The sequence below is a fragment of the Emydura macquarii genome, unplaced genomic scaffold (genome assembly GCF_026122565.2).
Source record: "Emydura macquarii macquarii isolate MOO-44397 ecotype Brisbane River unplaced genomic scaffold, CSIRO-AGI_Emac_v2 contig_1253, whole genome shotgun sequence".
Lineage (NCBI taxonomy): Eukaryota > Metazoa > Chordata > Testudines > Chelidae > Emydura > Emydura macquarii.
In genome coordinates this window covers 79,153,811-79,181,437 of record NW_027131390.1, presented here as the reverse complement: position 1 = coordinate 79,181,437, position 27,627 = coordinate 79,153,811, and the positions used below count along the sequence as shown (strand labels likewise).

At 39.6% G+C, this 27,627-nt stretch overlaps 1 protein-coding gene across 3 annotated transcripts in view; it reads right to left on the bottom strand.

Annotated features, from left to right (window-relative positions):
- Positions 1-27,627, bottom strand: part of COBLL1 (cordon-bleu WH2 repeat protein like 1) — a 127,825-nt gene that overhangs the window by 54,866 nt on the left and 45,332 nt on the right. The window lies entirely within an intron of this gene.

The following is a 27,627-nucleotide window of genomic DNA, read 5'->3' as shown; positions in this document are numbered from 1 at the left end:
AAATGTATTACTAACCCACATTAAGGATCAAGTCAAATAGAACAGAATTTATTTTTACATGGTGATTTTTCACACTGTAAATATAAAAAACGCACACCAAAAAAACCTCACCTTCTATTGTGCAATATGTATGTTTTTGGATGATTTTGGTTTTGTTTTTTTAATAAAGAATATGGTGTTTTTCTAATGTTACAATATTATGATCCCCAGTAGATTTATTACACTCTGATAACATTCGCATGTAATTACTCTCATGTAATACAATGATGTCACAGAAACTATGTTTTGTTGATGATATACACATCTTAAATCTACAGTGCAGGTAAGCTTGGGAAAGTTTTACTTTTCCCAAAACATGTCTTTCTACATTAAGGATTTGAAAGAATTAAATTATTAAGTTTATATGACTCATAAAAATGGCAGTGAAATTGCAAAAACCAAAGGATGAAGTGTTTTCTACATATCAGTATTAATTTGCTATATTCAAATGTTATTTTTGTTAGTCTGTGTAGTCTACTTGTTTGTGTTTGAAACCTGGGGTGTGGGGGAGAGGAGGGCAGAAATGAGTTACATGTCACATCTAACCTAGTTATACTGGTGCATCAGTAAAATAGCAACAATTCTATGCAAGACCTATCAGAAGCAATATCGTGCCACCAAGCCCCCAACATCTTTCACTTCTCATCCCCTTACAGTTAACACATCATCTGTATACCTAGTACCAGCTTGTGCTAGCCTAGGTTTTGAGGGCAGCATTTAAAAAAAATCAGTGTAGATTTTCTCTTAGATTTTCCCTTTTATTTAATCAATCACCCTTGGAAAAATAATGTGCTTAAATTACAGGGGAAAAGATTTATGAACTTAGTCCTCAAAAAGGTAGTTATTAAATTGCAAGGCATTACTCAAAATTATGCTTTAAAATCCTGAAGTAGTATCTCAGTTTGAAAGAACAACCAGAAATCAGTCTTCAGTGACTAAATACTTTGAGGCATTCAAACAATTCCCAGACAGACGCGGTAGACGTTCCTTCTTTTGGTGCAACAGTCGTACTTTATTTACAGAAACTTTTCAGGAAGCTTGACAACTTATTATAAATATTCCTATAAATTCAAAACATTGAGTGGAATATGAGGGAAGTATTTGGAAAAGTATAAACTGTATATTCAGTAGGAAAGAATACATTTCTGAAACAGATCCCCAAATTTACTCCTCAGAAATGTACAGCTTAAGAAAAGTTCACACACAGAACTTCAGGACATGCATTAACTTGTATAATCTCTTTGCTTTTATATCCTTCAACATTCCTTGAACTGAATGCAGTTACATTCACTACAAAAAACAAATAAGTGTCAAGATAGAAATATGTTGTTTTAAGTATCTGCATGCCCCAAATGAAAGCAATTTACTTTCAATGCAAACTCAAGAAATGTCAGTTTCTCTGATTACTTACAATGACCTAGCAGGAAATTAGAACAAAGCTTTAGCATACAGAGAATTAGAAACACATACCTTCCCTGCAAAAACAGAAGTTCAAAAGCTACTTACACTTAAGAACAAACAGCAAGGTCCACAGTAGCATTGCAAAACAAGAATATGTAACTACTAAATTGTGACAAGATTTCACATGACTAATCTGTCTGTTTCTGAAAGTACTTAAAGAGCTTTGAACTTCAAAAGTCCAAGCAGCATAATTTAACTATTCACATCCTCTAAAAGACAAATCAGCAGTATTTACAGTTTTCCAAATCAAACAACCATGTTGAAGATTCATAACCTTCCTCCATTCATATTTTTATTTAAAATTTTAAATTTAATTAAGTAAATTAAATAATAAAAGCTTGCTTATATACAAGGTTCATAGGAGTTGCATCAATGTTGTTAGTTTGGGTTTACAACTCTTTTGTGACTAACTGAAATGCATGGAGCTAATTGGTATTCAATTAACTGTCAGCATGGGAGCATGCCAGGGTTATTTTTGGGTTACATGAAAGCTTCAAAAAAAAAAAAAAAAGTTTGTGAAGCACGATTTTTTTAAGCTGAAATTTTTGGTTTTTATATAGAATAAAAAATAAACTAGTGACAAAAGTAAAGATACCACTAAAACTGTAAATATACACATCATAAAAATAAAACATTCAAACAATGCAAAATAAATCAATTCTTCCTCTTTTAGCCTATTTTTGTTTCTTTATCCTTTGCCTAGGATGAGCCTTACACTGAATGGGTCAGCACTGCCCTTGCTGTCTTTTAACCCTTGAAAACTAAATAGGAGTACAAGATGAGTTCAGCAAATGTTGATGGGTTAATTTTATTTCTCACACCAAGTGGGCTAATACAATTGCTCTTCACTGCTGGAGGTCTGGTTCAAAGCTGCCAGATGTCACTAGCAATATGAGCTAACCCACAGTTTACATTTCTCCACATCATAAAACCACAACCCAATTCATACAATGGCAGTTTATACTGAAGAGAGATCTGGAACTGAGAAAACACAGGCTGCATGCCAGGATAGCAATATATTGATGGAGCTATCTATGTGAAACAGCATGCAAAATGCCTGCTTGCATCATGTCTTTTGCTGTTCACCCTTCATAAGTAAATTCATCTCAAAATAAATAAATAAAATTCAGAGTAAGCAGGTTTCAAAATTATTCTCACCTTATTTCTATCTCTGCACACTCCTTAAGCCAAACCATTAACACACCGTTCAGAAACTTTTTACTGTTGGAGACGCATTTTGAAACTGATTGGTAATGGGAAGCCCCATACTTTCATTTCTTGGTTCAGGTGCCACCATCACTTCATTTCTCTCTCTATTTTCTCTCTCTTCTGTCCTTTCTTCTGCTTTTAACCCTTTTAGTATCATTCATTTCCACTTCCTACCCTATGCTTTTTTTGTTGTTGTTTCCCACTTCTTTGGTGACTCCCCTTCCCCAGGAGAAATCTATGAGGCGGAGAATATACTAAGTTTAACTTGTTTTATTTACCCATATACAGCATTTCTTGAACAGAACTGATTAAATAGCATGCAGGCAATCCCTTATTCCAGAAATCACATCCCCAATATCACTGCCCTGTTCCCAGCGAGCAACTCTGCCTCAAGACTTGACAATAATCAGAGACCAAAACTTTCCGGCTGCTTGCCCACTTTCCCACCGCTTCTCCACAGAAACCCACATAATCCAAAATTGACACCACCACTGCATGTCTCCCCAAGAGTAAACATTTGCTTACGTGCTTAGAAAAAGAACTTGGAAGATTATGTGTAACAGTGTCACCTGGTGATGCCTGCCATAAAAATATAAAAGTGATTCTAAAATTAATCCAAATAAGTCATTCAAAAAGTATACTTTTTATAAGTCATAACAGAATATTCAAATATTCAGCTATGTGAAGCTTCCAGGGTTATATTTAGAAAGGCCAATTTAAAAAGCATGGAAAAGTGGCTTACACAATGCAGAAGTAATCACACAATCCGTATATGTTTGCAGCTAATTCAGAAGTTAGGTTCAAGCCAGAAGAACTATTCCAAGCTTTTAATAAACTAAATTCAAAGAGATTTTTTAATAAAAAGTACAGAGAGAAAAAAGAGTATGCTATACGGGTATTTATTATCTTCTGTCTAGTGTACTACACTAATTTTCTATTGCATTATGCAGGTGGGCTGTATTCTGTAAATCTAAACCGAAATGTCACAAGAGTGTAATGACACATAACAGTAGCTTTTGTAACTGTTGACTCATGTGAATTTGTTACCTCCACAGAGAATATTTATTTTCTGGAATGGGAAATTTGGAACACATGGCTTTTCTTGGCATGGCAAGTACACAGATGTTGACAAGCTACTCTGCACTAGATTGCATGCTGGAATTAAAGTTAAAATACTCATGAAATGTCTTTTCACATCAAAAGTACTCATCTTATTACTGAATGCATCACATATACTGCATTCCTTTTTAAATACACATAAAGTTGATTGCTGGCCTTAACCTGATAATTGACATCTTTTTTATTATATCACAGTATGGAATGACTATATTTCTGCTGCTAGACTTGAAGATGCTGTTACATACTTAGCTCTTAGCTAAAGCTAAATATGCATTTAATTTTCTATTGCATATTCAACACTCATTCACAGTTCATGCAGATTAACAAACAGTAAGGCTATTAGTTCCCAAACTGATTGACTACCATTATAAAATACTCACTTTCTAGCATGCTGGTAGAGGGGGGAGGGGGGAAATAATCTTAATTAGTTCTACAAAATATTTGATTTTCATCACAAGATGATGTTGGAAAACATCAGCTAAACTCAAAGTCATATGCTGCTGTATATGTGAAATTGTATTGTACTAGATACGTGTGCTGCACTGTAAAAAGCACTACATCTTTTTTATTTTTCGTGAAAATATTAAAATTAACATTTTATAATGTTCACTGACAACAAGCTCTCATCTTAACACTTTGCAACAGTTCATGCTAAACTGACAGCTTCCTACCAGACTCTAAACCTAATTCAAAGTTACCCTGTTCCTTTTCAGAGCTCTTGGGTTTGCTTTTTCATATCCACCCATTCCCTGATGGCTCTCTCCCAGTTGTGCTCTTTTTTCTGTCACCTTCAGATACTTGAAGCCCTTTAGTTTGTGTTGCCCTATTTGGAATTCTTTCCGTACAAGTCACTTCTGCCTTCTTCAGACACTTTAAAGCCTTTTTGGTATCTAAACTCACAGGTGACTTCTCTACCTGCCCCTCAGTTGTCTCCCTTCCATTCTACATTCAATATAATTAATCTACACAAGCAATTATATCTGTAACTATCTACACTACATAGCAACTTCTTTTCATTGCTGTTTGCTCAGCTCCATCACTATATACAATCTCTTTCTTTCTGTAGAAGAATCATTATAGCTAACTCTAGAGCCTTCCTCTTAATCTAACTTGTACATGAGATATTTTGTATGAAGTCTACTATATTAAAAAGATTGCATTGTACTTATTTCACAATTATCTAGGTATTCTGATATTGTTCTTGTGAAAAAGCTACAACTATTAAAGTCAGTTGCAACCAACAGAAGATTGGCTCTTTGCATATTTTAACGTTTGTAAATGGACTCCTGAAATCCTACTGGCATGCACAAGTTACAGCTACTGCTAGCATAAAAACAAAACATCAAGATACAACTGAAATGCAGGTTACACTTGAAGAAATCAGACAGACAAAGAATATTAAATACACTATTCAGGGAAGACTTGAGAAAAGGATGAGGCAAGAAAGACTATGGAAAGAGTGACAAGTGACAGGCAGAGGCAGTGAAAGAAAACCAAAAGATAGGTAAAAAATGAAGAATGATAAAAATTATAAACAAACAAACAAACGAACAAGGCTAAAAATGTGGACATAAAACCCCCAAGAAGAGTGAAGGGACAGAAACTGACCAGAGGAATTGATTTCTCCATTGTGTTCTGTAAATAAGCTTTTACAGAATAGCCTGGGCATTCACCATCCCTACAAAGTGTGTTGCTGCACAATGGCAGAAACTCAAATAAGCTTCACATCAGTCTCAAAATAAAAGTGTCAAGATTCATGCTGAGCCTAACTGTTGCTTTAAGCCACAATCTGTGCTTCTCTGAACAGATCTGGAGATTACATTTTTCTCCTCCCACACCCCACCAAATAAGAAGTTGCTATAGAAAATTCAAGATGTTTCATGGTTGTTGTTGTTTTTTTTCCTGCATCTAAAGCAATTTTAAATAAATGTTTATGTTAAAAATAAAGATCGTCTTCATTGGAATGTTAAACATTTTCCCTTCAGTTCTCATATAACTTGCAAAAAATAACTCAAAGTAAATAAAAGTGTTTCAAAAACCAGAGCTCTTAAATGTTTAAGATTTAACTTTAAAAATGCAGATTTTATCAATCAACTTTTTTATGTTATTCCATTCCCTCTATTACAAAGGGGTTTTCCAGATACCAAATATTAATGCAGCTAATGCTCACTAGCCTGTTAATATCAGAATATTGATAGTTATAGAGGACTCTAAGTAAATGGTTTAATTTCTGAAAAACTCTAAGGAAAACGACAATGTATAGGATAAAGTTTGCTTCATATACTGCTATGGGCAAGGAATACGTTGTATAGTTTTGAACAGAGCACTTGAATACACAACTATTTGATAAGAAAACTCTCAAGTAACAAGTATTAAACATTATTAGTCTTACTTAAAAAAATGCCAATACTCTTTTTTAAAATCTTAGTTTTGACATATTTAATAAACATATTTTTTCAACTCTGTAACAGAAAATAAAAGCTGTGTAACTTTAAAACAGTACTAGACCATAACATCTACCTGCTTGGTCCTGAACTTTCCCAAAACGTTGAAACTGGAAGACTTCTAATGTAAACGAAATATTTTCTAACTCTTGAGGGACCGTTGTGGAGCACTTTAAAAATCCTGCAGGCAATGGAAGCACTATGATTTCCCCTCACCCCTCTTTAGAAATCTCTCCTTGCCATTTCTCCTGTCTTCTTCTGCAGAAGCAGGGCCAGCCCTAGACCAAATGGCACCACAGGCAAGGTGCGTCTTCAGCGCCGCCCCCATCTCCATTTGTTAAACTTTTGAATACCTTATTTTTAATTGCATTTGTAGCCCATTTCATGACTTTGATGCACAATTTGCATGCATGAATTATCCCTGTCATATAAGATGATAAATTTGCACGCTAGGATTTATAAATCTATATTTATGCATGCCATATATAAGCAAAGAAAAAAATAGTTTTCTCTAAGCTTATAGAAACTTTTTAATTTTAAGAATAACTGAAACATACTAACATCAAGAAATTAAACTATGCACCAACACTGAGTGGACAAGTATTAAATAAATTACAATAGGTGACAGTCTTTAGTATGTTACGTGAAAAATGAATCCGCATACAAAACACCTGAAAACATTTTACTTCAAACACTCTATTTTCTCTTTTGCCGCTAACAACAAAAACAGCACCCAGAGCCCAGGCACCCCCCTCCCCCCGCCCAAGCCAGGCAGCCATTAAAACAAAATAATTTAAGTAAAACCATTTTAACTACCTGAAAAGGGACACTGTCATATATAAAATCATATTTTAAATAACAGTTCATTACCTATTGAGTAACACTTAACATTACTCTGATGGAATCTTAAAGAGCTTTAATAGCTTAGGTTGACTATTTACTTTTTGCATTGCACTCAGTGTGGATTGCAATAAATAGTCTCTTCATTAAATGATGTAACGTTTAGGTTGCCAGCACTGCAGAATAAATTATTAATTTATTTCTATAGTTTTAATATTTTACACAAATGTAATATTTAACCTAAATATGTGAGGTAAAATTCTGTATCTTTTCAAACTATATCATCCTTGGGGGACTGCCTCAAAGACTAATGAAACGCTTTATTAACCTTTTATATCTAGGTTAGTATTCTGTGGCTGATGTAAACTGAGTGGAAGTTCTCAACCTAATTCCTTTTAGATATCCATGTTACAAAAGCCTCCACCAGACCGGCACTCATTGGACACTGAGGCCAAAGGCTGGATCATGGAATCAGTGTATGGAGAATGAAGTACTTCCCCTAGAGATTAGCCTTTCAAGACCAGGTTTGAGGCACTCTCAAGAGACAATATGGAGAAAGCATGAAATGCCACTGCCTTTGCTGTATCAGTTCTGTAGATAAGCACACTTCAGTTCTAGGCCTGTTAGTTGGATACCTTTTCAAAGAATCTAAATGAACTTTTGAAACTCTTGATTTTGAGTTGGATTAAACTCACAGTCCAGCTGTGAAATCCAAGAGATAGCTCAATCTTTACAAAAGAGATGCAGAAACATCACTGCAGATGAAAGTAAGAGTAACATTTAATGGCAATCCCCTCTCTCTACATCTTATCTAGGAGGAAAAAAGCAACAATGTAAAATTTCACAAATCCAAAACTAGCTTAATATAATAATAAATGTGGCACTTGAAAGAATGGAGGGGCCAGAGGTGGTGGCCCTTCTGTAGCAGAAATCAACTGTCCAATTAATAATATGTTCACTGATATGCTAGTCATGTGATCTAATAATAATTAATATCATTATTAAACTGATTCTGAGAGTTTATCAGTTTATTGAGCTAGGTTGCAATAATGATAGAGAAAGAATTCCCTGCAAATCTGGATTTCTGCATGTTCCTGAGGGGAGAGTTAAAAACAAAATGTTTTAAGTGAGTGATTCCTTCTTCACCCTTCTCCCAAAATGAGCATCCCTGGATGCTAAATGTGCTCAGAGTGCCTACCATATAAAAGACAAGTTCTTTCTCACAATCTCTAAGGAATGTGTTGTGTCTCTCCCTAAATAGCCCTGTGTCTTTGAAGGGAAGAGTCAGTCTCATCCTGGAGGGAAACAAATCACCTGACTGGGAATGTAACCATGAAATTAAAACTGACAGTTTAATAGAATCTTGGGGAAAATTTTGGATCCCACTAAAAGCAAGGAAGCAGCAAATGAGCTTCTCTGTTTCCTTCAGGTCATTTGGCTCAGACCATTTTGCCTGTCTGATTATCTGCTTCATGGACACAGGGGAGTCTACCCTACAGCCAATTCATAGTTCAAGCAACATTTTCTTCCATTTAAAGTGCAAAAAAAGCCAATTTAGAGAAGGAGGAAAACGAAATCTGTGATAGATATTGTCATGGTTTTAGCCATGGCATCAGGAGTATTTTTATTAGGAGCATATCAGGTCCAGAGCCTTGGAATTAACATGCAAGGCCTCATTGACTTGCCCTGGAAAAAAGCTAAAGTGCATACACTCAGACCTGCCTCATGTTATGCCTCATATACTGTACTTAGTACATAATTATGAATATACCAATAATCTTTTAGCAAAGTATCAAATGCAGAATGTAACCTAGATCATTACAAAACAATTTAAAGCACAGTTATTCAGCAATAATCCAGATGGCAAATTATTAATACTTTTAGTAATACTCTTAATAATAACCCATTTAGCATTTGCTATCAAAACAACTCTAATTATGAATATGGCTTGGGGCGGGAGAAGACCTATACAGCAATTGAGACATATATAACTGGCTGAATAAACAGGAAAAACCAAGAGGCAGCAGCAGAAGAGTCTAAACTGAAAGGGGGGCTTAACCTTTGATACAATAAATCTGTCATATGCTCATAATTCAAGCAAACCTATGCCACGTCCACTAGAGAAGACCTAAGCTTCACATTTTCCACATGGTCAGTAAAAAAACCTTTTCAGGTCAATGTCCTTAACTTGCACAGACTTTAAAGTTCTCCCCTCCCCTCCTTCGACAATTAAACTTCTAACCCTCATGGTTGTCTGGCTAACCTTCCAATCATGAACTCAGTCCACAGACAGAAAGTCCAGTTCTGCTGCTGATGCTTATGGTTTTCACAGCTGTTATTCAGAACACTGAGAGCACCAGTCAAACTAAAAAGAATTAGGTCAATTTCTCTCTACTGCTGCTCTTTAAGACACACACTGTAGGAGAAACAGTGGGGGTAGGTACTGGAACTATTCACCAGAAGGATTCATAAATGAAAACTGGTGGAGGGAAAGAGAGAGAAAGAGAAAACACTCCCCAACATAACAGCCCAGAGCATGGAGGAGAAGTAGACTAGCTCACCCCACCTCCTACCCCACCACCACACACAGACCCTTACTTCACAGTAGACAAGATGCACTGCAGTAAGAGTGGGGAAGACAGGAAGCTTTTTCTCCCTTTCAGCAGCTATAAAGAAATTGAAGGGTAGGGACTGGACTTAATTTTTAGACATTACTAGCTGAAATGCAATACTAGGTACATATGAAAGAGTCATTAAGCAGAGTCCAGAGCACCCTGGAACTAATTCCAGGCAATTCCCCTTCCCTAGAAGCTGGGAGTAGCGAAGGAGATTGGCTTCTCACCTGGTGATTGCCCCCGGACAATGAGACTCCCTATATTTTGTATCAGTCTTTGGTTTGTAGGTTTCAGTCCTTTAGCTACAGAGCACTTGGTAAAATTTCCACGCTCTTTGAATGCACGGATGATCAGGAGGGGGAGAGACAGACTGATGGATTAAAGTTATAGAAAAGCAAGAAAGAAAGTTTTCTCCCCTAAGATGAAATAAAAACTCAATAGGAGAACACAAAATAGGGAAAGAGATACCTAAAGTGATATAAAAAGAGAGAATGAAAAGGGATAACAGGCACAGGAGACAACTGGGAAATTGGGGTGTAAAGGCCCAGGGAGCGAAGCGTAGCCCTGGAGTCCTTCAGACGGTGCAACTTCGCATAAGTCTGGTCCGAGAATAGGGCCGACCCATCAAAGGGGAGGTCCTGAATAGATTGCTGCCTGGGACAGGCCCAAGGATTGCAGCCATGAGCATCTTCTCATAGAGTTGGCGGAGGCTATGGCCCTGCCCGCCGAGTCAGCAGCATCACAGGATGTCTGGAGCGCTGCCCTAGCTACCGTGGTTCCTTCCTCCACGATAGTGCTAAAGTCTGCAGCCTGGTTCTGGGGCAGGGCCTCAGCGAACCACCTGAGGAAGTCCCACAGGTTGAAATTATACCTGCCCAGGATGGCCTGATGGTTGGCAATCCTGAACTGCAGGCTTGCCGTGGAATAAACTTTTCTCCCAAACAAGTCCAGCTTCTTATTGTCCTTGTTCTTGGGAGTTGACCCTGACTGACTATGCCTGTCTCGCTGGTTAGCTGCATCTACCACCAGGGTTCCCAGGGCAGGGTGAGTGAACAAATACTCAAACCGCTCAGCCAGGACATAATATTTCTTCTCGGCCACATTTGACGCAGGGGCGACCGGGGAAGGGGTTTGCCACAGGGCCTTTACAATATTAAGGACCCTTTCGTGGACTGGGAGGGCCACTCATACTGGGGCAGCCGCCGCCAATACATTAAAGAGGCTATCTTTGGCCTTTTCAACTCCTTCATCTTCAGCCCCAAGTTGGAGGCCACTCCCCTGAGCAGCTCCTGGTGCGCCCTGAAATCCTCCAGTGGCGCCGAGTGCTCCCAGGAGACTGCCTCGTCCGGTGAGGAGGAAGAGGACTGCAGATGTGCAGCCTGCGGGTGCACCCCCTCCTGGCAAAGGGTTGTACCTGCTGAGGTTCCCTCCAGGGGGTCCAACTCCTCGTCCGAGGAGTGGTGCCTATGGGGCTTCTATTGTGCCGGAGGCACGGACTGCACCCCCAACTACATAATGGATTGGGGCTCTGGCCCCACCTGGATACCCCATGGGGCCCAGTAAGGCCATTGTTGCAGCCATTGTCCAACCCAGGACTGACTGTGCCACAGGCTCTGACACTTTGTGGGGGCGTCAGCCCACCCAACAACTGTCCCCCCTGGGAGACCCTGAGTCATCGTCCGAGGCCCTGGACCGGCGGTGCCGTGTTCGTCCTCGGTCTCAGGCACCCTTCCGTGCCAGGGACCACCCTCGACGCCTCCAACCTGGATGACGATGAGGAATGCCTCCATCGGCGCGAGCGGTGCCGACGAACGGAAGTGCGCTCCAAAGAGCTAGGGGTACCGGAGCATCGTCTTGGTGCCGATGATTTCCGCTGCCGCTTGCCTTGCGGCCCTGAAGACACCTTCGGTAACCAACGTCGGCGCCGCCCCCAACTCCTCGATGCTGAGCCGGACTCCAGCGACCGGGTTCCACGTCGCGAACTCTGTGATGCCGGGTCTTCCTTTGGCAACCGGATTCCGCACCACCTCGGTGTGGGTGAACTCATCAGTGCCGGGTCCTCCAACAGCGACCTTTCCTTTTGAGTCCTTGGTTTGAAAGCCCTGCAGATCTTGCACTTCTCTTTTCTGTGGCTTCCCCCAAGCACCTAAGGCAGCAGTCGTGTGGGTCGTTGAGCAGGATGGCCTTCCCGCAGGAGGCACATGGCTTGAAGACTGGCAACCAGGGCATGGCCCAGCTGCTTGAAGTCCCTGCAGGGACTTGCCTTATCTGTAACTACTCTTAACAACACTTGACAACTACTTAACTAAATAAAACTAACTTAAAATATCAAACAAGTCCAAACAAGTGGAGCAAGGCTAGTTCCAGCAACCATTACGGGCGGAAAGAAGGAACTGAAGGGGTGTAGGGCCAGCAGTGCCTCATATACCGCGGCATGTGCGTGGGGCTCCACGGGGTGCCGGAGCCAGCCCTACGGGATCTACTAAGGGGAAAAAAGTTCCAGGTAACCGTACACGGAGGCGTGCACATACCTATAGTGGAATGGACATGAGCAAGCACTCAAAGAAGAAAAGTGGAATTTAAGACAGGAATGGCAAGAAAGAGCAAAACAACTTTTATTCTTTTAAATTGCAGAGGGAGGATGGCTTTGAGAAAAGTGTCTGTGCAGGTATTTTTCACCTTGGTTAGTATTTTCTCAGGCTAAAAAGGTGTTGTATACGTTTCTCAAGCCCCTGAAAAACTTTGCTTTGGGCTTGATATTCTTTCTAATTCACTGAAGTACAGTAAAGCATGGGCCAAAATTCCTTGCCATATGGAGAAACCAGTGAATCTTCCCTCCCTCAGCTGGCTTCTCTTGCTCACACTTAACAGCCAACTCTCATTCCCTCAAAATCTGGGGAAGCCTCTTCTTACCTTAGAAGTTATGAGGCAGTGGGATATTTACCAAAAGTAGGTCTGGAAAGGGTAAGAGTATACTGGCGCTGATGCTGGTCTAGAAGCCCATGATTGCTTATGGTCACCTGCTAGCACTGGGTGGGGAAGGGGATGTGTGGGGAATAGTTCAAACTCGGATCCCAGCCCTTTGTTACACAGAGATAACTAATAATTTTCAGTTCCATTCTGTCCTTGGTGACACCAGACGCCTCCCCATTGTTCCCCTTGAATTGACTTATTTTTAGGCTGGCCACTCCTGGCTCCAAATGCAAAGAGACAAGGCCTGCCCAAAACTTCTTGATGGGGAGGAGAGGGTGTCTTCCTTTAACAGGCTTAGAGCACAGGAGCTATCAGCCCCCAGCAATTGCTTCCTCTGCCTAACCTCTCCTGAAGGAACTCTCACTCATTTGCTGGATTCTTGAAACAGGCAAGCAGGGAAGCAAGAGGATTCTCTTCAAACACAGCCAGGTCCCTAATCCCATGGCTGGAGTATGTTAGCAGCAGCTACCTCTAGGCTGTTGCTGCTGTCCTCTTACACCTGATGTTATCATAAGAACTCTCCCAGCCCCTGTTCTCTCTATGTAAGAGAGAGAAGGTATAATTTAAAAACCAATCTCAATCTAAAATTTAACTGCTAAAATTATTATTTTTCTCTGAGGGAAGGAAAGAGAAAAGCAAAGACTGGCGGGAGGGGGTTAACTTTTAAGCACTTTTAAAATTGGTAATATCCCACTGTAAGAAATGTGCTGGAACTCTTCTAAACTATCCTGATGGATACTGAAAAAGAGGAGCTAGCTCAAACATAGACCAAAGGTGTTTTTTTTTTAAACACAAAAATAAGCATTCATAAAACCTAAGGTCAATGGAAAGATGTCTATGAATTAAACAAAACAAGCAATCCAATTGAAATATTAGAAATAAGCATGTTCCCACACTGTTAGCAATCTAAATATTGGAAAAGCACCTGAATTGAATAGCCTATACTTAGTGAGATGCAAAAAAATAACCAAACAGTAAATACATTCAGTTTACTTCCAGTATTCAAAATATTTTTTGGTTTTAATAAACTAAAGTGTCAGTCATAGACATGGCAAAGGTTTTATAAAAATATTATTTGTAAACTGACAGTTTCCTGCATTAAAAATGGACATTAGAGCTATAAAAGGAGGATTCATTTAATATTTACAAAGGCACATTGATTTCTACCATATGATGGGCACACTCCTAAGGTAGTGAGAAATAGATCATTGATTCAGTTACCTAATATTTTTCATCACTGGCTTTATAATTGTATGCAGGCAATATACTCAATTTTACAAGGAATTTGCTTGGGTGAGCAAGATTCTTTGAATTCTTTCTTTGCTGCCTGAACCAAGGTTGGCACTCAGGTCCAAAAATGTGAAAGTACATACTTCTAGCATACATGCATCTATCACATGCCTGCAACTGAAGGCCCAGGAAAGGTTTGTCCTAAAATCCTTGACTATATCCCAGTAAAGAGATACAGCAAGAAAAGTAAGTTAACAAGATATCACTTCAGGTATAGTCCATTGGGTTTAGAGTGTAATCTTTAAATATAACCTAATTAAATCTGAAGGTAAATCATTTCATATGGAATATTGGAAGTATAATTACTCAAAACCTAAATTAAACAATACAACATTTTTCATGAGTCTGACATTGAGTTACCCATATGTTTGCATAATCATCATCCACAAAAAGAAAGCAGTTTATAATATATACTTGCAAACTACCCCTTGGGAAATGGGTCAGCCTAGAAACAAAAGTACCATACAATTCAAATTGTTGCATCCGACGAAGTGGGTTTCTGCCCACGAAAGCTTATGCCCAAATAGATTTGTTAGTCTTTAAGGTGCCACAGGACTGTTGCTGTTATACAATTCAAATAAACACTACATCCAGCTTATTTGGAGAATCATACTTTGTTCAGAAACCGTTCTTGAGTGTTTCCACACTTTTCAAGGCATTTTTCTGATACTATAGTGAGAATCTTCAGTCTGGTACTATAGATGTTGATAAATTGATGCCAATTTGCAGTGCCTTGAAAATTACAACAAACGAACTGCTATAAATGTATACATCTGCAGCAAGAATTAAAATATTGCATAAAAGTAGCAGTACTATACACATCCCATATGATAGTTTCAGCATTTATTTATAATTAAGAGTATTGTTTATGTATGCAATATGTTTTTTAAGAGTTCAGAGGTTTGAACAGATACTAACAATGTGTATTTGAAAACTTAGCAAAGAAATAACATGAAGTTATAAAACATTTTATCTAACAGGTTTAAAACATTTCATAAAAAATAAATCCATAATCCATTAATTCAATAAGAGTAGCATGGAGAATTTTTTAAAAAAATGCTCAAGCTATTTTGATTTAAAATGTATTATGCACAAGTTGAATAGCTTTTCTCCATTTTTTCCCATGGATTTTAGCTCAAAGCAATGTAACTGTAGAGAAATGGCATCTAGATTCACATTAAAGGAAATCAGTTTTTAGGCCTCAGTCCTGCAACATGTGGACAAAATCATGCACCTACTCAGAGCTTCACTGAAGTCAGTAGGCTGGTTGCAGGACTGGATTCTAAAAGAATAGCTAGTGCCTGAAACAAATTCATACTATAGATACAAAAACTAAAAGGTAATTTCAGAATATATAATTTTTCCCTTTAGCTCAGCCAGTAATAATGTTTTTCAGTTTCTTGTATATTACTATTTTTAAATTGTGGGACACTACATAATCAAACTCAAAATAGTCAAATTCTGCTTTCTATCACAACTATGCAATACCATTGATGTAAAATGTTGTTGCAGGTGTGTAACTAAAGGCATAATTTGTTCCAAGTTCCCTCAGTAAGTCAGGCAGAGAGGTATATATGGGCAAAGAGTTTAATCTGTATATACTAAATGAGAACATTGTTGATACGATATTCAAAGTCCATAATAGTTTTCAAGTAATGAATATACTATTCTATCTATTTAACTTTAAAACATGAACATATTTAGCAAATTGATTAAATTGCAGCTCTTCTTACCTTCAATAAGTCATAATTTTTTCTTCATCATTTAAATCAAGTGATTTTCTTTCAAAAGGATACAGAGATGGAGGGGAGGAAGGCAGGATGTGCATGTGGAATTCAGTGTTGCTCCTGTTCTTCCCTAATGACATCATTAAACCTATTTATAATCTCACCACCTGACCAAACAACCTACATAGCACATCTACAGATCTGTATAGTCATTAATCCTGACATATCTATTTCAGCCAATACAGGAAAGATTATTAAGTAGCTTTGTTTTGTCTTCTGTAGTTTTATAACATAAGGAGGAAAATTCAGCCCAGCTCTCCACCTGCTACTATTTACAATAGCAACAAGTGATACTGTTAATGAGAACTTTCAGAAATGAGACACTCTCTCTCTTCGCCCCGTCCTGCTTACTTTCCCTCTCTCCTTTGTCTACAAGAACCGCCCTTCCCACTCTATCCCTTATACACAATAAGTACAATTGCAGGTGATTTTAGCAAGCAAGTGAATACCTGGATGGCAAAAGCAAAATAGCACATTTTACATCCCATTTGGTCATTTAATCATTGTGGAAATTACTGGTTAGTAACTAATAATGTTGGATAGCCCATAATGTTCTATAAACTAGCTAATAAGTACCTCTCTCTCACACACTCACGCTTGTGATTTTGTTAATTATAGTGTGATTTATAAAAGCTTGGGCCCATTGTCTAAGAATTTATGTTAATAAACAAAAGTAATTAAAAAATTTAACATCCCTCTGCCAATATTGGCTCCAACAAAAACACTCCCCGAATTCATAACTACCTCCTGCTATAAGAAAAAGACAGGCATAATCTCCAAAGCACTATGGTGCCTGATTGTTGATGGTTGCTTGGGTAATGGTTGAGGATATTACTCACCTGTGGGTAACATCTCTAACTCATTACCTGAGCAATTCTAAACATAAGCTTTCATGACAGTTAACCCAACTGAGACAAAAGACAGAGTGAAAAAATGGATTTGACACTGTGCTTTGAAGGTTAAGGTCAGGCTCCACTGGACCAATCAGGAAAGTGATTTTCAGAGTCAGAATCCTCCACTGCAGACAATCTGCCACCAAGCCACAGACATTCAAATCTAGGAATTGTTAAAAGGAGTTTTTCAGATAATCTCAACTCCACGCGGTTCATGGGCAGAAGCAGGCAGTCATGCAGCTAAATTTTAAAGATCTTAGGGTATGTCTACACTGCAATTAAAAACCCATGGAAGGCCCACGCCAGCTGACTTAGGCTCACAGTATTCAGGCTAAGAGACTGTTCAATTACTGTGTAGACATTCGGGCTCATCTACACAGCAATTAAACAGCCTCTTAGCCTGAGCACCGTGAGCTAGAGTCAGTTGACACAAACTGTAACTACAGTGTAGACGAACCTGAGAATACCACCATCTTGAAATAAACCTGGTCGCAGACAGGAAGTCAGTGGAGCCTTCAGAATGCTGATGTGCTCCCTATGGCCAACCGCATTAGCTAGTAAACCACATTCTACATCAGCGGAAGTCTTCAAGTGGCACATGTCCCTGCCTGTCCCTTTCATTTGCTGCCATCCCTATGAGGGGGCTCAGCGCAGGGTGGGTGAACAAGTATTTGAACCCTTTTGCAGGAACATAATACTTTTCTCTGCTCTCTTCGAGGTTGGGGGCAGAGGATTGAGGTTGCCAGACACCCTTGGCCAACTTTAGGACACCTTCATGCACTGGCAGGGTGACTGGGGACAGTGCGGCCGCTTCCACTACATTAAACAGGTCGTCCATCTGCTCCTGCAGCTCCTCAGCTTCTAGTCAGAGTTTGGAGACCACCCTTTCAAGGAGCTCCTGGTGCGCCCAGAAGTTGTTCAGGGGAGCCAATGGGCCTGCCACCAATGCCTCGTCTGGGGAGGAAGAGGATGACTGACCCGGTGCTGGAGGGGCCAGCACTTCTGCTGAGCGTGAGGGAGCCCCAACAGATGTACCCTCCATGCAGTCCGACTCCTACCTTGACTCAGAGTCGTGGGCCTCTACTGGTGGTGCTGGGGGCCCCAATTGCTTCCGCGAAGAGACAAGGAAGTAGGATCCTGAGATCACCTGTAACCCCCATGGATTCCAGTATTGCCATTGGGGTGGCCATTGACCCTGAGGCCACCCTGGAGGGGCCAGGCAGGGACCTTGCCCCTTTCCCCCTCTGGAATCACCGGACCCTCCTGATGGTGACCAGCATCTCCCTGAGCTCAACCATCTCCGTTTCATGGTACCAAGGGGAGGGAGAGCAGTACCTATGCCTCCTATCCCAGTGTTCCCTTGACCGACGTCTTCGGGATGGGATGTACGAGTCCAGTGATGTCGCTGCCTGGACCGACTTGGCAAGGAGGACCACTCGTGGTGAGAGCAGGAGCAGGAGCAGGGGCAGGGAGCGAATCAGTCTGGGCAACTCCTCCCTGGGCAAGCGCCAGAATGCCATCAACCAGGTTCTGCACTGCATACATGCGGGTGAAGTCATCAGTGGTGACCAAGAATGCAGCTGAGCTCCAGAAAGGGAGCGTCTGCTCAATATCGGGCAAGCAGCCAGAATGCCATCAACCGGTGATCGTGAGTGACACCTCTGCACTCCTCCGCACTACATCCCCAGAGACCACCTCGGCGCCGAGAAACGCACCCCAGGGGATTGGCCTCTTGGTGGAATCAATCTCCGACTCAGTGACCCGTCTCGAAGAGAAGTGCGTCGGAGGTCTGGTGAAATGTGCAGCCATTGGGGGGTCCCATTGGAGGCTTGCCCCTCATGTCGGTGCCCTATCCCTCGCCCTTTCTGTCCAGGCCAACAGGGTGCAAGGAATGGGCAGGGCCAACAGGTTGGCTTCCACCTGAAATGCCTCCAGCATTGACGGCACCATTAGGTGTAGTGGTCTCCTTCTGCTCTCCAGAATCAGAGGGCGCTCTGCAAAGGGGCTCACCGCCCCAGGTGAGACCTGCCACTGTGGGGGCTGCTTGGCACATTGGTTCTGAGCTGCCCTGGAGCAAAATCTCACATCCTTAGCCTTCTTCCGCACGGGGGAGCGGTCTTCTGTTTTCTGGGCTTCTTCTTCTGTGATGAAGAGGAAGCCCGGTGCCACGATGGAACCAGTGCCAGAGGAGCACTCTACACCAACCCGGTGCTTGGTGCCGAAAGGGAGCAGGATGGCTCCGACACCGGTCTCAGAGCCACCTCCATTAACAAGGCATTCAGACGGATATCTCGGTCCTTTTGAGTCCTCGGTCTGAACGTCTTGCAGATGTGGCACTTGTCCTTTCTGTGAGACTCCTCAAGGCACTTCAAACAGTCTTTGAAGGCCTTCCCGCAGGATTTACAAGGTTTGAAGCCCAGAGATCGGGGCATACCCCGACGCCAGGTGGATGTCTACTACCACGAACAATAGCTATCAACTATCTAGACACTACTTAAATGAAAACAAAGACTACAGCTAAAAGGCACTCGCCAAAGCAAGCAAGAACACAGTTCCAGTGGCGGAAAGAAGGAACTGAGAGAGCGTAGGACCATCAGTGCCTGATATACATGTGCGCAGGACTCCAGGGGGCGCCAAAGCCAGCCCCATGGGATTTACTAAGGGGAAATTTTTTCCGGTAACCGTGCACAGGGTGCACACACCCCTACAATGTAATGGACGTGACCAAGCACTCAAAGAAGAATTGATGATTTTGACAAGTCACAGAGTAAAATTTTCAAAGACACTGAGTGATGAAGAAGCCTAAATCCCATTTTTAAAAGTGACTTAGGCACATAGGCTCCTAAGTGCTTTTGAAAATGTCACCCCCAAACAACAGGCTGCAGGATTGGACACAATTATTATTTTAGGATTATAATATATGCTTTGTAAAAAGTCAAGATTCTTGGCATGAAAATAAAAAACAAAAACTCGCCTCTTTTGACAATCATTGCTTAACAGTAAACAAGACTGACTGCTGTTTTTCATGAGTTTTACAGACACACAGACAGTGTAAGAAAAGTGCCAAGCACTTCATATCTCTAGAAAATACACAGGAAAAGAATTCACCAATCTTCATATTTGTACAAATATGCTTTTTAGGCATGTCTTAAGATATATTTTTCTAATTTCACCATTATGAAACATAAAATACCTGTTCTATATACACTATAGAATATTTATGCTCAAAAACAAGTAAGTATGCTTCAAAAGCAAATTCTTAATATGAAAAAACAGGATGTAAACAGTGTATGCTGAGATGTTCTCAGAGCTGCCTAGGCTATTTAGATGCCCAATTTCCACTTAAGTTCCAACCTCAAGGATTGCATCTACAGTTATTCCAGAGAGCCCCACTTAAAACAATGAAAAAGGAAACAGGAGACATTTGGGGTGGGGAAGTAAGACAGACATAAGAATAGAACAAAAAAATAAGGGGAAAGGAGAGAGGAGAGAAATAAAATAGATAGAAAAATAAAAATCGGAGGAGAGACAGAGCCAAGGAAATCTCTTCCACCATGGACAGGAAGTACTGCCTTCGTAACAAACAGTCCCAGCCTCTGGAAGCGTCATGAATCATACGGAAGGCAAAAGGCAACTGACCTAATATAGAGCAAAAGCTAAGCTTAAAAAGAAAAGGGGGTAAGCAGCCAAGAAAGAAAGAATGAGGAACAGTGAAGGTTTTTTGGTTTGGGGATTTTTTTGAGGTATGGGGGAGTTGGGGTGAAAGGAGAGGGCAAATTTTTTTCAAATGATAGTATTTTTAACCTGCTTCCTATTTCCACAAAATGTTCCAATTCAGCTCCTAGTCTTGGCACCTCTATATGCAAGAGATTTTACCTAAAAAGGAAACATCAACTAGTCAACACTATTGAGACTAGTATCATCAAAGAGGGGTAAAGCAGGTGAGATGCACTAAGTCAGCCATGAGACACTTGGTTTAGTTTTATTTGTGTTTGTTTTGTAAAAATCAAGCGGATAACTATTTGAACAGGATAGTGCCATTAAGGAAAAGACATTTTCTGAAGAGATCTTTTTGTAAATCTCAGTTCTGAGGCAAAGGAGCATGTCTCTACTGTAGTGGAAACTGCTTCACAGATTAAAATGAGAAAAAAAACCACATACTTTGATGACCCCAGTAAATGGAAGCCTTATCTTGCTCATTGAAGGCTCAGTAATATTGTAGACTCATTGGCTGCCACTAACAAACGATTGGCTTGAAGAGCACTTCTGCAAGGCATAAACATGCTACCAGACCTCGCTTAAGTTCAGAACTGTGCTCTCATCAGTTCTATGTATGCACCAGAAAAGATTGCCATAATTACTAATTTGCTGCTTGTTGACATCCCTGTTATATATATAAAGAAACATCTTTGAAACATAAGCATTTCCTGAGTGGCATTATACCTAGTGGGTCTACATCTGGTTTTTGTTGGATCAGCATATTCAAATCTCCAGGCAAATACTTTGCTCCATTCAAAAAAAAAAAAAAAAAAAATTATTCCAGTGAATATGGATTGAACTCTCCAAATGGTATGAAAGCAGAGTGATTACTTGTATTTCTCAGAGGTGAGAATACCCTCCTGCTATTTGCATTTAAGTTCATTTGATTATATGTTATCTAGCTGTGATTGTTCCCATCCTAAACCATATTTTGGGGGGATTTTTTCCCCTATCAAATTATATTTGCTTAAAAATATTTGCACACCACCTGGTTTATACTAAGCTAATTCTGCAAAACTGTTCTTATAGCTCAAATTTCTTCAATTAGCTAATTGCAATTTTTGAACTGGAGTAGTATCATATTTTTGTAGTCACGGCACACTTAATTCAGCACTATGTGGAAATAAGAAGGACAGTGCAAGCCATTAACAATGGGGATGCTGTATTGTGGGAGTTATCCAATTCAGTCCAGTTTAGTTTGGCAGTATTACAGACTGCTCTAGATTCTTGAGTGTGTGTGCTTAGATTTATTGTTATGTACAGTCTTCATAATTGTAGTTTATTATTTGTATATCCATGTCACCTAGAAGCCCTACTGGGACTCCATGGTGCTAGATGCTGTACAAACAGAAGAAAAAAGGTGATCCCTGCCACAAACAGCAGTGGACAAACATTGTAAAAATGTAATTGTCTCACAACAGTTGCTTTCCTGCATTGCTCTGTCCCTATCACCCCCTCTATGAATCACTTCACTGGCTCTCCTTCTCCACATTGAGTTTAAGCTTCTTATCCACACTTCCATACACCCTGCATTACTCTCTCCTGTGTTGTCCCCGCCCCCGGTCCCATCCATGCTTAGATGACCTGGTCTCTTATTGAACTATATCTCATCCCATTTCCACTGCCATGGGAGTCAGCCTCAATATCCCATTTGTCCATTTCTCCCACCACTATCTCTGCACTTTCTTTTATGCCCTTTATACCACAAAAACCCTTTGCTGAGCTTGTCCACAAGGCTCCCAACTGTCCCCTCATCCAAGTCACTTTGTAAGAGCCACTTCTGCAGTAACACTTACAAACATTTGAAAACGAAGACATCCATTGGAGTTAAAAGAAAAAAAAGAAAAATACACCTTCTTGATACCATTCCATGTGCTGCTCCACAATGAGAAACCATGTACTCTTATTAGGTTCCCCTATCTTGCTTCCTCTCCACTGGTTAGGCTCAAGTAAAGGAGCACAGTTAGTCTCTCTCCTGCTAGTGACAAAGAACACCAAACAGAAAAAAGAAGAACCATAGTGAGGAGCAGGTAATAATCTAGGGGAAAAGTCAATATTTAGAGGACCTGTAGTCAAGCGGGAAAGAGAGAACTGGAAGAGTATGTCTAATACTTGAATGTATACTTCAGTAGAACCTCAGAGTTATGAACACCTCACAAATGTTGGTTGTTCATAATGCTGAACAAAATGTTATGGTTGTTCTTTCAAAAGTTTGCAAATGAACATTGACTTAATACAACTTTGAAACTTTACTATGAAGAAGAAAAATGCTGTTTGCCCTTTATTTTTTTTAGTAGTTTACATAAAACACAATACGGTGCTGTAATTTTTTTTTTTTTTTTTGGTCTCCACTGCTACCTGATTTTGTACTTCTAGTTCCAAATGAGGTGTCCAGCTGGACGGTCAGTTCATATCTCTGGTGTTTGTGACTCTGAGGTTCTACTGTACAAAGTCTGGAATGATAAGAAGTGAGTACAAAGCAACCAACTCCAGAGATTTTTGTTTTTTACTTAAAAGGATGTATATCGTAGGTTAGTCCACCACAGCTTTAATGTCTGGCAATGAATTCTGGAGGAGTCAAGTCCTTCAGCCAGTTGCTCATTAACTACTCAGAAATCCTCCAGCCTCAGGTCAGTATTGTTTTTCTAAATCATAAAAATAAAAACAAAACCAGTTTACATGTTAAGAATGGAACAGCACATTGCTGGGGGAATAGAGGTACTTCCATGGCATATCGGTGACACGATACATAGTTGTCTGGAAGTTAAACGACAGTAATCAATATTAAAGCAGGCCTGGCAATTCATGTTTAAAATTCCACTGGGTTTATATAGTATAATATGGTGGGGCAAAGATAGCATATTATTTATTTTTCCCTCTGACACAATTTAAAAATAAACTATAGATGGCTACTTTGGAATGCTCATTACTTTTTTTTAATACTTTTAAATTTTCCACAGTTTAATATAGTAATAATTAAATCTTTGGATCTGGAATTTCCTGGGGATTAATTATTGGCTAAATTAATAGCCTGAGGAAGTGCACAAACGAAAAGTTTCTTTATTGTTTTATCATTTAATTACCATGGGATGTTGTGATGGTCAAAGTATAATGGGGTTCAAAAAAGAACTAGAGAAGTTCATGGAGAATAGGTACGTCAATGGCTATTAGCCAAGATGGTCAGGGATGTAACCCCATGCTCATGGTGACCCTAAACCTCTGAGTGACAGAAACTGGGAGGGGAAGAAGAGGTGGATCTCTCCAAAATTGCTCTGTTCTGTAGAGTAGTACAGGCCAAAGCTTCTGTCTCTGGTCAGAGACAGGACTCTGAGCTAGATGGACCTTTGGTCTGACCCAGTGTGGCAGTTCTTAGGTTTATACACTTTTCTGGTAAAGCTCTCAAACTTTGTAACACAGATTTAATATGTTACGTAAAAAGTATCTTCTCCAATACCTTTCTATTGCTTGCCCGATTTTAGGAATTTTTTCATTTTATTTAGCAAAGTATATAGGCAGGAAAACTATGTACAGATGTAATTCAGCGGACTCTGGGAACATTCAACAAGACCAGAAGTAAGTAGTTTATTATTTTATATTTTAGTGATGCCAATTCATACTCTAGGCACTTCATACAAATTAAAGGGAGAGCACTCAACACAAATAGTTGTGCTCTAACAATTATTGAATTGCCATTATAATACTACCACAAGCCCATTAAGTAATGCGTAAATAATAACCCTCGTCTCCTTTATATCCCATTTCATGCACTCACCTCCTCCCCAAAAGTCTGGGGGAAATGGTAGGCTTTGCAGTGTGCTCAAAAGTCTGTTAAATCCGGGATCTGGAGGATGGCAGGGAAGAGTAAATTGCTGAAGCAAAAAGAACTCTCTGAACACAACTCCATTTATAATAAGGAAGTTTTCTCTCAAATGCCGCATGATCAACTACAGCAGCAACATGGTGGCCTCTCAGATAACTAGGTCACAAACCATTTAGGGCTTAATAAGTGAAAACCACCATTAATTCTACTCACAACTTATTAAGTGTAAGTATAGGACAATCCTGAATAGCGCTTTCATACTTTGTTAATGTGCCTTCAAGAAATGCCACAGACATTGAAAGAGAAAGAAACCAACCCTACCACACTAAATAAGCCCATAGAGAAATGAAAAGTGTTTTAATGAAGAAAACTAACCTTCCGAAGCAAGGACAACAAAAAATACTGTGCATTAAAATCCTGATGACTTGAATAAATAAAAAGTTAGTACTAAATATTTTACAGTGGTTCATGAACCTCTTTGTTACCATTTACAGATTTATAACAGCTAACAGAGGACAGTTATTGGCTAAAATTTTATTAAGAAGGATTATGGCTAAGGGGATAGAATATGAGAACAACAAACCTCTGTTACTAAAGCAAGATTTCTGTTAAGGAGGACTGGTGTCTGATTAAAAAGGTTTAATACAAAAATGCTTTTTAAGCTATTTAGCCTCTGTTTAATGCCAACCCACAGATGGTAGCTAACTGCTAGAGAAGGGAATTTCTACCATTTTATTTCCCTAATTTGTGCCATAGGACAAATAACTTGAGCTTTAAAGTATATAGAATACTGGTGCATATCAGCTATCCAAACTCTTCACAACTCATTTGGAAAACATTTAAGAGACTTAAAAGGGACACTGTCAGGCCTTGTTCTAAAGAAGTTCCAGTTCTACACAGTATCTTCATAAATGACTTGGATAATGGCATTGAGAGTACACTTATCAAGTTTATGGACAATACCAAGCTGGGAGGGATTGCAAGAGCTGTGGAGGACAGGATTAGAATTCAAAATGATCTTGACAAACTGAAGAAAATGGTCTGAAATAAATAGGATGAAGACAAATGCAAAGTACTGCACTTAGGAAGGAATAATCAACTGCACAACTACAAAATGGGAAATGACTGCCTAGGAAAGAGTACTGCAGAGAAGAATCTGGGGTTATAGTTGATCACAAACTAAACATGAGTCAACTATATAATTCTGTTGCAAAAAAAGTGAACATCATTCTGGATGTATTAGCAGGATTGTTGCAAACAAGACAAGACATGAGAAGTAATTCTTCTACTCTACTCAGCACTGATAAGGCCTCAACTTGAGTACTGTGTCCAGTTCTAGGCAACGCACTTTAGGACAGATGTGGACAAATTGGAGAAAGTCCAAAGGACAGCAACAAAAATTATTAAAGCTTTAGAAAACATGACCTATGAGGAAAGACTGAAAAACTATTTAGTCTGGAGAAGTATGAGAGAGAACATGATAACGGCCTTCAAGTAGGTAAAAGGCTGTTATAAGGAGAAGGGTAATAATTTGTTCTCCTTTACCACTGAGGACAGGACAAGAAGTAATGGCTTAAACTGCAGCAAGGGACATTTAGGTTAGACATTAGGAAAATCTTCCTAACTATAAGGGTAGTTAAACACTGGAACAAATTATCTAGGGAGATTGTGGAATCTGCGTCACTGGAGGTTTTTAAGAATAGGTTAGACAAACACTGGCCAGGGATAGTCTAGATAATACTTAGTCCTGCCTCAGTGCAGCAGACTGGACTAGATGACCTACTGCAGTCCCTTCCAGTCCTACATTTCTGATTCTATGACTGAGCCCAGTAACACAAATCATTACATCTACACGACAGACTTTTTGCTGCATGCTACATTCACACTAGCGCTACAATCAGATACATCAAAAGCAAAGGCTTTTGGGCATGCATCCCAAAGTTCCCAGCACCATTCCAAACAGTGGTGTACGATGGATGCTTTCATACAGGCTTCTGGAAGACATGATAAGCGCCAAAGGGAATTGCAGGGAAGTAGTAAAATTCACAAAGTTCCCAAATTCATCACTCTCCTGGAACATCCCATAATCCCTTCATATGATATCCCATAACCATTCCTGAACTCAGTATAAAAAAAATGGATACTTTTTGTTCCCCTTTCATTTTTTTCTTGCACTGGCTGATGCAGTGTTTGGCTTGGAGACATCGTGAGGGAATGTGAATTTGTTTTAAAACTGCTTGATTAGAATTTTAAGAGAATTCATGGAAATTTTATGTCTGGTCTTAAATTTGGTAAAAGTTTGTTTTTCAAAACCTAAATTTTGGGCCAAATTTGAGCTGACGGTGTCCCTTTAAAAATTAAAAAATTGTGAAATATTTTCACTGAATCCTTTTTGGAGCAGGGTCTGCATTTTGTGTCTCAGATAACACCAATCACTTAAATTAATAAATAATAATGATAATAAAAACATGCAATGCAATAAGCAATCATATGAGTTACATACTTCTTGAAATATTTTCTACACCCTTTAGCCTTCTAATCATCAAAATATTAAGAGAAAACATTCATGATAGATTAATATGATTCTGGTATTCCAAATAAATTACAACCACTTCCTCCGAATGAGGTGAATCCAGTGTGATGGGAAAATTTCACAAATAACTGACAACTGAAAAGTCCTTCCATCTTAACTAACTTGCTAGTATTCAGCTAAAAGACTTAGCGACAAGAGCTTTACTTACACTTAAGTTGGTTTAGAGGAGGACCTCCATTCCCATCAAAGCGGGATAAAAGGCTTGGTAGCTAGCTAGGGCCACAATCCCTCAAACACTAAGACACGCAAGTTTGCAAAAAAGCACAGTTTTGCACCTCTCTGTGAAAAAGACAATTTTGTAAGCTGAAGAAAATGACCAGAAGGCACTGGAATTAGCCTATGTAACAAATCTGAAAAAAAAAAAAAATCATAGCTGAAAAAGCTGGTGGGGATGAACAAAAGTAACACAATGTTGTTTCCCTTCTGCAGAAAGAAACTGAGTCTCCTCTGATTCAAAGTCATGGCCTCCCAAACACAAATAAAACTCACCAAGTTTGGCGAGAAGTTGCTGGGATTTTTTGGTTTTTATTTATTTGCCCCACCCGGGGGGGGGGGGGGCGGGGGGGAAGAAGAAGAAGAATAAAAGAAAAGATTTCACCAAAATACAAATCGTACTGATCCTGTCTGTGGTGGAAAGAGGAAGGGGACCTCAGCACATTAAGCAGCACTGAAATATTTCAAGAGCCATATGTTTAATAGATCACCATTCTTCATATGCTTAAAAAACGTGTGCAATAATAATTTACCAAGGCTCACTGAGGACTTGGCCTCAAGTTTTGCAATGT